This window comes from Aquarana catesbeiana, linkage group LG10, assembly GCF_042186555.1.
Source record: "Aquarana catesbeiana isolate 2022-GZ linkage group LG10, ASM4218655v1, whole genome shotgun sequence".
NCBI classification, from domain to species: Eukaryota; Metazoa; Chordata; class Amphibia; order Anura; family Ranidae; genus Aquarana; species Aquarana catesbeiana.
In genome coordinates, this window is record NC_133333.1 from 12,950,305 (window position 1) to 12,961,481 (window position 11,177).

General features: G+C 44.5%; 1 long non-coding RNA gene across 1 annotated transcript; it reads right to left on the reverse strand.

The window, feature by feature from the left end:
- Positions 1 to 700: 700 nt before the first annotated feature.
- Positions 701 to 9,345, reverse strand: LOC141109794 (uncharacterized). The gene is made up of 3 exons (XR_012236196.1): positions 8,416 to 9,345; positions 1,156 to 1,191; positions 701 to 1,008 (listed from the first exon to the last, which is right to left on the reverse strand). It is a non-coding gene; the product is annotated as an uncharacterized lncRNA (long non-coding RNA).
- Between the last annotated feature and the right edge of the window lie 1,832 nt (positions 9,346 to 11,177).

The following is an 11,177-nucleotide window of genomic DNA, read 5'->3' on the forward strand; positions in this document are numbered from 1 at the left end:
TTTAATTGTTTTATCGTTTATAAAATAGATGTGAAGAAAAAAAAAACAGGAAAATAATAATTAAAAGGAGGAGAATAGGGAGTTAATTAAGGCTGACTACAGTAAATTAAGGGTTAATAAGGAGTTAAACAGAGGAACATTTGTTTATCCCTTTGATCTGCAGATGAAGAAAGATACAAAAAGAAACAATGTTTCTTTTTATTTTAGTGTTGTTAATAAACATTGCTGGCTGCTTTTTTTTTTTGACAGCTCCAATTCCCGAACTTCTTTAACTCTTCAGCTGTCAACAGGGGAGACCCCACTGAAAGCTCAAAGAACCGAGCCTGAAAATATCTGTTTCAGGTATCCATGAATTTGCATGAGTACCGATACTTGTGCAAATACTCGGTATCGGCACCAATACCAATACTGGTATCGGTATTGCAACCCTAATGTTTACTATATGGAGATTCAATTGGAGAGAGGCGACCTGAAACAAAACAATTCTGCTGTGCTGTCTCTTTACAGAACCCCGCAATGTTCTGTGATACTGGTCTCATGGGGGCTTCCTATCATATGGGGCCTCCTGTGTAATAAATAATTCCTTAGGTAAACAAATGAAATAGTTTATATAAATAGTAATACATAAAACAGAAAAATTAGCTCCCACGCCATTATAGTTTCCCTTTAATTGAAAGCTCAGGACACATTTCAGCAGGATGTGCGGCTCTTTATTTTTCAGACAGATGGTACGTACAATGTTTTCTCATGTGTCATGCACGGGTTTGTGCCACTTTCCAGATGGGGTTAGAAACGTTCTTAGTATTCAGGGTATGTTTTTGGACATTGCTCTAGTTGGACGCAGGGGCCGGATTTTCCAGATTTGAAGATGAATGTTTCCTCGCAGAAGCAGCCTTCTTTACACATCAATTTGCAGACACTCGTTCTATCAATATAGTGGTGACAATTGTCCGGACAGAAGGGCCCAACAAGATCTCCAAACCTGGTTAGGGTAATCGCACTTCCGTTCTGCGGAGAAGGAATGAGAGACGAGAGGATCGTCTGTTACAAGACCGCTAAAACAAAGCATTTTCTTAACCCCTTCCCTCCCAGCAAGACCAGAGGACCTAGATAAGGGAAGCGTGGGGACTGGCCGGGGTGGGTCAAGGAACTTACCGTTCCTTGGTCTAGCCTGGCACATGGCAATCAGCGCTGTAAAGAGAGACAGAAGAGAGGAGTTAAACCAGTTCTGAATAAGCACAATATGTACAGCCAATTTATTCTATATCCTTACCAATTTTGTGTTGGTTAGGCAATAAATATGTGTGATATTTAGGTAGTATGTGGGTTACAGTCCAACAAAAAAGAAAAGGTGCTCTACCGTAAATACAGTCAAAGTTAATGAAAAAAAATAATTAAATTTAACGACAGACTCGATGGACAACTTGGTCTTTTTTTTTGCTGTCACTTTTCTATGTTTCTATAAATTAACTGGAAGACTGGGAACCAGTCCTCTGGCCCAAATGCCACACCGCTCAAAATAACTAATTTAACCACTTGCCGACCGCCGCACGCCGATGTACGTCCAAAGTTTGGCAGCGGATATCGTTGTTATGGCAGCAGCTGGCTGCCATAACTCCGGTATCCCCATTTTGGTGCGGCGGTCAGCTTTCAGATAAAAGTGGTCTCTGCGGCGGATTTGCCACAAGATCACTTTTATCGGTGGCTGGAGAGGGCCCCCACCCTCCCGCCATGATCCGGTGCCCTCCGCCGCTTACCGGAGCTGTCAGTTGCGGCGGAGGCAATCGATCACGTCTGTCTCCTTGCTGTGCCTGGAGACGAGTGAAGCTAAGATGGCGCCCACTCATCTCCATGACATTGCAGGGCGGAGGCCACGTCAAAATGTCACTTCTGCCCATACGTCTTAAAGGCACATTTTTTTCAATGTCATTTTTTTAAATTACTTTTTTTTTATTGCATTATAGTGTAAATATGAGATCTGAGGTCTTTTTGACCCCAGATCTCATATTTGAGAAGTCCTGTCAAGCCTGAGCCTCTTTCTGAGATTTGTTGTTTACAAGTTAAAAATTTTTTTTTTTTTTTTTGCTAGAAAATTACTTATAACCCCCAAACATTATACATTTTTTTCTAACACCCTAGAGAATAAAATGGCGGTGGTTGCAATACTTTCTGTCACACCGTGTTTGCACAGCGGTCTTACTAGCGTACTTATTTTGGAAAAAATACACTTTTTTGAATAAAAAAATAAGACAACAGTAAAGTTAGTCCAATTTTTTTTTTATATTTTGAAAGATAATGTTACGCCGAGTAAATTGATACCCAACATGTCACGCTTCAAAATTGCGCCCGCTCTTGGAATGGTGACAAACCCTTAAAAGTCTCCATAGGCGACGTTTAAAAAATTCTACAGGTTGCATGTTTTGTGTTACAGAGGAGGTCTAAGGCTAGAATTATTGCTCCCGCTCTTATGATCGCGGCGATACTTCACATGTGTGGTTTGAACACCGTTTTCATATGCGGGCGCTGTTTTTTTCTTATTTATTTTACCTTTTATTTTTTATTTTTACACTGTTTTTTTAATGTAAACATCCCTTGTAATAGAAAAAAAAAGCATGACGGGACCTCTTAAATATGAGATCTGGGGTCAAAAAGACCTCACATCTCATATTTACACTAAAATGCAAAAAAAATTAATAAAATAAATGAAATAAAAAATGTTGTCATTTAAAAAAATACAAAAAAAAATGGCCGTTTAAAAGCTATGGGCGGAAGTGACATTTTGACGTCGCTTCCACCATGCAATGATATGGAGATGGGTGGGGGCTATCTTCCCCTCACTTGTCTCCATGTCAGGCTAGGGAAAGGATCCGATCGCCTCCGCCACTGCAGACGAGAGAGAGAATAATATATATATTATATAATAATGATATAGATATGCTATATAATATTAATATAATAATAAGGATATTTATAGGGATTTGATCTAGTGGCCCACAGAACATGGGCTGTGCCCTTCTTGAATGCATACATACTATTTTAGTCTTAATTTTCCATCAGTTGAAGAAGGGATTCTTCACAGTAAGAACAGTTAAAGTGTTTGTAACCCTTAAAAAAAAATGGATCCTGTTCCTTTAAAGCATGAATAACAGCACAGCACTTGTGCTGTGTAATTTGGCCCCTTATATCACCTGAAATACCTGGCTGATCCTGCCTGGTTTTTTCCTCCCCCCTGTAAGTTGACCACAGTTTATCATGGTTGCTGAGCCCTGACACCGTGGTCAGTTTATGTGCCTCCTTCATCCGCAGCTCTCCTCTGTCCTCCTCTCCCCCCTCCCTCCCTTCCTTTCAGCTCCCATCACTCCCCAGCCCTCCCCTCCTGTTGGTAAAATAACTGGGCATGTATGCTAGCCTGTCTCAGGCTGGTGCATGAGATATGACTCCTATTTCTCTGTCTGTCTGTTTTTATCTCACTGAAAAAAGATAAGAGTATTGCTCAGAGCTGGATTAACTCTTCGTGGCAAGACTGGGTACAGATGACATAAAATCCTATACTGTATAAGCATGGGCGTCCGCAGAACTTATCATGGTCAGAGACTGCAGACGTAGTACAGTCCCCAGGATAAGTAATGGATAATGGCCAATAGGCCCTCTTACCAGACCCAGTGAAACTACAGCAGTGATCCCTCCGGCTGGACAATTGATCACTCTGGGTTCCCCGGGGGCGACTCTGGTCAGTAGTGCAGCATGTCTGTACCCTGGTAGTGGCTCAGTCTTTCTCTCTCTGGTGGGGCTGGGCAGCGTGGCTCTCTCTCTGGCTTCCGCCCAGCACACTCCTCATTCTTTCTCCTGTAGCACTCTCTCCCTCAGCTTTTTTCCAGACTGCAGTCTGTCAATCTCTCTCTTGATCGAGCTGTAGCCTCCTCCCTGTGGAAAATGGGGCCTGCAATCTTTGGGACTACATGTCCCATGATGCTCTCCTCTCCTAGTCTCCATTGATTTGCCCTCAGTTATGGCCAATAGGGAAGGAAAGGAGCAGGCAGGAAGCTGGGTGTGGAACCTGGTGAGAGCCGCCGTCTCTTCTCCCTGACAGGAGAAAGGGGGGCAAGCGGGGGAAACCTCTGATAGCTTGCAGCTCGCCTTTCTCCTGTCACAGCGCTGCCGAGTTCTCTGCTGGACTGAGCAGGGAAAAGAGCCCGTAGTCACACTACACTGATGGGGGGCTTGACAGCACCTTGATGGTGTCACCCCACTGGCGGGTGGCACCTGGGCGCGGGCTGCCTGCACCCCGATAGTGACGCAACTCTGCTGAATTTAAGATCCGATCCCTGATTCCAGGGGGGGGCACTTGACCCCCCTTGCCCCTACCTGCGGACGCCCATGTGTATAAGGTTTAAGCCTTAATTAAAAAAACATTTTCGGCTTTACATCCACTTTAAAGGATATGTAAAGGTTAATTTTTTTTTAAACAAACATGTTATACTTCCTTCCTCTGTGCATTTGGTTTTACACAGAGTGGCCCCAATCCTCCTCTTCTGGGGTTGCTCAGCGGCGCTTCTGGCTCCTCCTCTTCTTGAGTGACCCATTGGAGAGGCGCTGTCCCTCGGGGGAACTCGTGCGGGCTCGCTCCCATGTCATGCTGCTGCGTCCATTAACACAGACAGCAGGACTCGGCCCCGCCACTGGCTCCCACGTCATTGGATTTGATTGACAGCAGCGGGAGCCCATGGCTATGCTGCTATCAACCTATCCAATCAGGACCCCAGACACTGGCTGGAGCTGGTGTGCTCATCCCCGTCGCTGGAAAGACCGGGTTCAGGTAAGGAAAAGGGGGGCTCTGCGGGGCTGCTGCATCACAGGAGGTTTTTCACCTTAATGCATAGGTGAAAAATATTGAGGGTTTACAACCCCTTTAATTTTTGGGAGCTTAATGTGGCTTAATGTACACAAAAGAACTTGTGCAAAGTTCTGCGCAAAGTTACAAGGCAATTGATTGAGATTTAGGCACTTTATTACACATAGAGCTCCCTTTACATTAAAGAAAAATCTGTAAAGTGAACTTACACTGGACCCCCTCCCCATCCCCCCTTTCCCGCTAACCTGGAGTCCCGCGATCACCCGCTGTGACACATCAGGTCGCTGCTTTACCGGTCCAGGTATTTGAAATCCCCACGGCTTTCTCTCCTCTTTTCCAGCTCTGACAAGACGGGCTAGGCGGGTCCTGATTGGTCGGGGCCATCCATGTGACAGCGCCAACCAATTAGAATGCCACCTATACGTACATTTACGAGGTACGTGTAGGAGATCACGCCACTGGGATTTCAAATCCCCTGACCAGTGAAACGGCGACCCGATGTGTCACAGCGGGTGATTGCAGGGCTCCAGGTCAGCAGGACCCGGGGGGATGGGGAGGGGGTCCAGTGTAAGTTCACCTTACAGATTTTCTGTAAAGGTGAACTTACCCTTTAAGCCATTCCAATTAATTGTTTCAGGAATATAATAAAACAGTTAAAAGTGAATAACCTTTGGTCTGTTTTACCAAACAACCTGAGATTTTTAGAATATACTGACATAAATACAGTCTTCTATTGTGTGAATTTTGGGGAAATTGGATAACATCGAAGTTCCTTTTTTGTACATTAAGCCACATTAAATCCCAGAAAACAAGTACAGCAGCCCCCTGACCCCCAGAGACATAGCATGGACACCCCAAGGCAGGGAAGGCTGACATTTTGATTTTGGGCGGATCCTAGGCCAGTGGGGTCTGTGGGGCTGTGCGATCAAAGAAAAAGTTTGGCGCCAGTCATTTTAAGTACATTTTTTGAATGCTTTATTGGAGAACTCAATAACCGACAGAGAAGGTATAGGGCTGAGAACAACCATGACAAAACTAGATTAGAACAGAACTCCAGACTCACCAGTCCCTTTCAGTATTCCACAGTGCAGAATCAATAGGAGCACAGGCAGGCACTGGGTATTAGAGCAACAGCTGAATAAGGATAGACATAAGATCTTCAGTAGGAGAGACACCAGGTCCTTTCCAGTAACAGGTACCTCCAGTAGCCATCCAGTGTCTCTGGTTCTCCTCCTCAATCAGCATGTGAGGCCTCTCTTCTAGGCTTGAGGCCTCCTCAAACCTTCCCCACACTTGAGCATTCCCATCTCCAGGATAAGCCTGGATGTAGGCTGTACAAAGACTGAGAACATGGCAATTCTACTAAGTATATATGCACTTCCCCAGCATGCACCACTGGCCAAGAAATCCCTAGTGATTGGCTGGTGAGCCACACACACACACACGCATAATATTCCTCCATTGGCTGTCCCACACTATGGCCACTACACAAGAGGTGGTAGGGGCTACAATGTCACTCACTTGTTTTTTGGAAAACAAAAATCCATGAAACATCTAGGATAGGTTCGGGGAAGCTAAAGACTTGGGCTGTGCAAAGTTTTAAGGCAATTGATTAAGGTTTAGGCACTGTATTGTAAGTTAAGCCCCATTAAGCTCCCCAAAAAAAACAAGCTTAACACCCTCATTTTCTTTGTGAGAGACCAAAATCCATGACTCTTCTAGGATAGGTTTGAGAAGTTGAAAACTTAGGTTGTGCAAAATTACAAGACAATCTATTAAAGTTTAGGCACGTTATGGTACATTGGGCTCTTTTTACACTAAGCCACATGTTTTGGGATTGTAAAATATAACTTAATGTAAAAAACTTTTGGTGAGATTTACCAAATGTTCTGACATTTTCAGAATATGTTGACATACAGTGCCTTGCAAAAGTATTCACCCCCCTTGGCATTTTTCGTGTTTTGTTGCCTCACAACCTGGAATTAACATGGATTGTTTGAGGATTTGCATCATTTCATTTACAGAACATGACCGTAACTTTGAAGATGTTTTTTTTTTATTATTGTGAAGCAAACAACAAATAGGACAAAAAAACAGAAATAGTCAATGAGCATAACTATTCACCCCCCTAATATTAATACTTTGAAGAGCCACTTTTTGCGGCTATCACAGCTCCAAATCACTTTGGATAAGTCTCTATGAGCTTCCCACACTTTACCACTGGGATTTTTGCCCATTCCTCCTTGCAAAACTGTTCCAGCTCCTTCAAGTTGGATGGTTTGCGCTTGTGAACAGAAATCTTTAAGTCTGACCACAGATTTTCTGTTGGATTGAGGTCTGGGCTTTGACTAGGCCATTCCAACACATTTACATGTTTCCCCTTAAACCACTCAAGTGTTGCTTTAGCAGTGTGTTTGGGGTCATTGTCCTGCTGGAAGGTGAACCTCCGTCCTAGCCTCAAATCACACACAGAGTGGTACAGGTTTTGCTCAGGAATATCCCTGTATTTAGCACCATCCATCTTTCCCTCAACTCTGACCTAGAGGCGTATCTAGTAAAAATGGCGCCTGTGGCAAGCACGGAAACTGCTCCCCTGTCAAAACATTTGAAACCGATCTTTCAGGTAACCTTAACAAAAAAAAAAACACCTAACAAAACGACAAGGCAAAATTTCAAAATATAAAATTGTAGTATATTAGTGATGGTGACACCCCCTATTGTAAGTGGAGTTATTTTATTTCTTGAGGGGGTGTTACCATCACTTATATATTGCAACTTGTTATCAAAAATCTTTTGAGGGGGTGTCAATGTCACTAATATGCTGCACTTTTATCTTTTGATAGTATTTGTTTGAAAGATATCAAGTTGTATATTTGGTTTACAGGACACCACATATGCAGTATATGGTATTCAGGGGGAGGGCTCCACCATCACTTAAAGTGAAAGTAAACATCCTTTACTGCCTTTTACATACAGGTAAGTCTGTAATAAGGCTTACCTATAGGTACAGTAAATATCTCCCAAACATGTACAGTTTAGAAGATATTTACATTACATGGAGCCAGTGACATCACTGGCGCATGCGCTATGAAGGAACGGCCACCGGTGCTGTTCCTTTAGAACCCTGTGCCATAAACGGTGGCTCCCGCGCGCATGCACGGGAGTGACTTCATCGTGGCTCAGGCCAGTCACAGAGCCTGCGAACCCGGAAGCAAGATGAAAAAAAAAAAAAAAGTCCAGGAGTGTACAACCGCTTTAAATTATGCAATTACATTTAAATTGAAACACTAAGGTGAAGAAGGAAGCACAGCATTGTATTTTATTGTAATATTTACAGCGTTTATACTGGTTATGGCAAGAGGGGAAAAAAAGCGAGGGGGGGGAGATGGAAGGGGGAAGAGATCGAGAACGGGGGGGGGAGTGAAGGGAGGAGGGAGATAGAGAAGGGGGGGCAGGGGGGAGGGAGAGAGAAGAGGAATACAGAATACATCAGAAAGTACAGAGAGAATAAAGAGAGGAGCATTGTAGTAAATGTCTCTTCCTGTGCACATTCTCCACATTACCTTCACCTGAACGCATTCTTTTGCTTCTCTTATGCCGTGTACACACGAGCGGACTTTCGACGGACTGAACTCCGAAGGACTTTCCGATTGACTTTCAACGGAGTTCCGACGAAACGGACTTGTCTACACACAATCACACCAAAGTCTGACGGAATTGAACGTGATGACGTACGACCGGACTAGGATAAGGAAGTTCATAGCCAATAGCTGCCCTTGCGCCCCTTTTTGTCCGTCGGACTAGCATACAGACAAACAGATTTTTCGACCGGACTCGAGTCCGGCGGCAAGATTTGAAACATGTTCTATTTCTAAAGTCCATCTGATTTTTCGACAGCAAAGGTCAGATGATGCCCACACGCGATGGAATTATCCGGCGGATTCGTTCCGTCGGACCTTAGCTGTAGAAAAGTCTGCTCGTGTGTACACGGCATTACTCATTTCTCCTCCTTCTCTGCCCCCGTCGCCAGTCTCCACAGCAGCTCTTTCTCAATCTCCAGGCTCCAGCATGGCTCCAGTACTCTGTACTTCTTAATCAAAGGGGGCGGCTTGAGAAGGAGGGCGGGTTACAGCAGCACTCACTGGCTCAGTAAGCAGCAGGAGGTGGATCAGCTCCTGCTGTTAACTCTTTCTTGTCCTGTGGCAGCCATTCCTATAATATGAGGATGCGGTTCCTTTCTGCTGCTTCTATATAGTCAATGACAGGACAGGAGGGGGAAAGCTGCAGGGCGCTCCTATACACACACAGAGCCACTGGGAGAGAAGAGCTGCAGTGTCAGGACTGTGAAGATGGAGAGGAGGGAGAGCACAGCGCACCTCCCAGCTCCTTTCCCCCTCTCCTGCACGGCAGCCTAATTTGCAAATAACCTAGGGGGACACCACTGCCCAAACTCCTCTCTCCCTTTGTGCACTGCAGTCAGTGCCTCCCATGTTGCTTGTGCATGTCGGAGAAGATGCAGGGAGGAGGTGGGTGGAGCTAAGCAGTGGGCGCGGAGGAGGAAGTTAAATCTCCTCCGCTCTGACTGCTGATCTCTGCCTCTCTCCTCTGTGACGTCACTAGTTGTTAGACGCCAGGCAGGCCGTGGCTAGCAACCAGTTTGGGCAGTGAGCCAGAGGCCAGTGGTGAACGACCTATAGCAGTTTCCGCTGGCCAGGATCCTACCCCAGGCTGACAGTGAGTAACAGTGGCGATATCAGGGCCATTTTAAGAAGAGATCTCTGCAAGTGCCTTGCTGCCCAGCCACTCAGGAGCGCCCCCTTCATATGGCGCCCATGGCACTTGCCACATCTGCCATACCCTGGATACGCCACTGCTCTGACCAGTTTCCCAGTGCCGACTGCTGAAAAACATCCCCACAGCATGAAGCTGCCACCATGTTTCACGGTGGGGATGGTGTTCTTTGGTGATGTGATGTGTTGGGTTTGCTCCAGACATAGCATTTTCTTTGATGGCCAAAAATTTCAATTTTAGTCTCATCAGACCAGAGCATCTTCCTCAATACATTTTGGGAGTCTCCCACATGCCTTTTCGCAAACTCAAAACATGCCATTTTGTTTTTTGCTGAAAGTAATGTCTTTCTTCTGTCCACTCTGCCATAAAGCCCAACTCTATGGAGCGTACGGCTTATTGTCGTCCTATGTACAGAAACTCCAGTCTCTGCTGTGGAACTCTGCAGCTCCTCCAGGGTTATCTTAGGTCTCTGTGCTGCCTCTCTGATTAATGCCCTCCTTGCTCGGTCCATGAGTTTTGGTGTGCAGCCATCTCTTGGCAGGTTTGCTGTTGTGCCATGTTCTTTCCATTTGGTTATGATAGATTTGATGATGCTCCTAGGGATCATCAAAGATTTGGATATTTTTTTATAACCTAACCCTGACTTGTACTTCTCAACAACATTGTCCCTTACTTGTTTGGAGAGTTCCTTGGTCTTCATGGCTGTGTTTGGTTAGTGGTGCCTCCTACTTAGGTGTTGCAGCCTCTGGGGCCTTTCAAAAAGGTGTGTATATGTAATGACAGATCATGTGACACTTAGATTGAACACAGGTGGACATCATTTCACTAATTATGTGACTTCTGAAGGTAATTGGTTGCACCAGAGCTTTTTATGGGCTTCATAACAAAGGCGGTGAATGCATACGCACATGCCAATTATCATTTTTTTTATTTCTGAAAAATAGTTTTATGTATATATTTTTCTAATTTTACTTCACCAACTTAGACTATTGTGTTCTGATCCATCACATATAATTCAGATTAAAAAAAACATTGAACTGAAGGCTGTAATATAACAAAATAGGTAAAAAGCCAACGGTCCCGTTCGAAAGCCTTCCTGTATTGAGTACAATAAATTCATGGGGGAGGTGGATTTAAATGTTCTAATGTTGCAGCCCTATTTATTTATAAACAAGAAAATCTCCCTTCTGGTATAAAAAAAGCTGCAATTTACTTGACAATTCATTCATTTGACAATGTATAATTCTTTCATCATCTATCAAAAATCAACGGAAACACCCAACACCTTCCTAAAGTTTATTGAAGACATTGTCACTGCCCTGATATATCAACAAGTATCCCCCCCCAGAAAGCATTCGCTCCGATTTTGTCAGCAGACTACATGAGCGCCATTTTCCTGACCATATTGCACCATCAGGGCCCGGAAGACGACGCCAAAAAAATGTTGTGTGTGCACCAAAAGAGGAGTTATGAAAGACACCAGTTTCCATTGTCCCCAATGTCCCTCCCAACTTGGCCTTTGCATCGGAGAAAG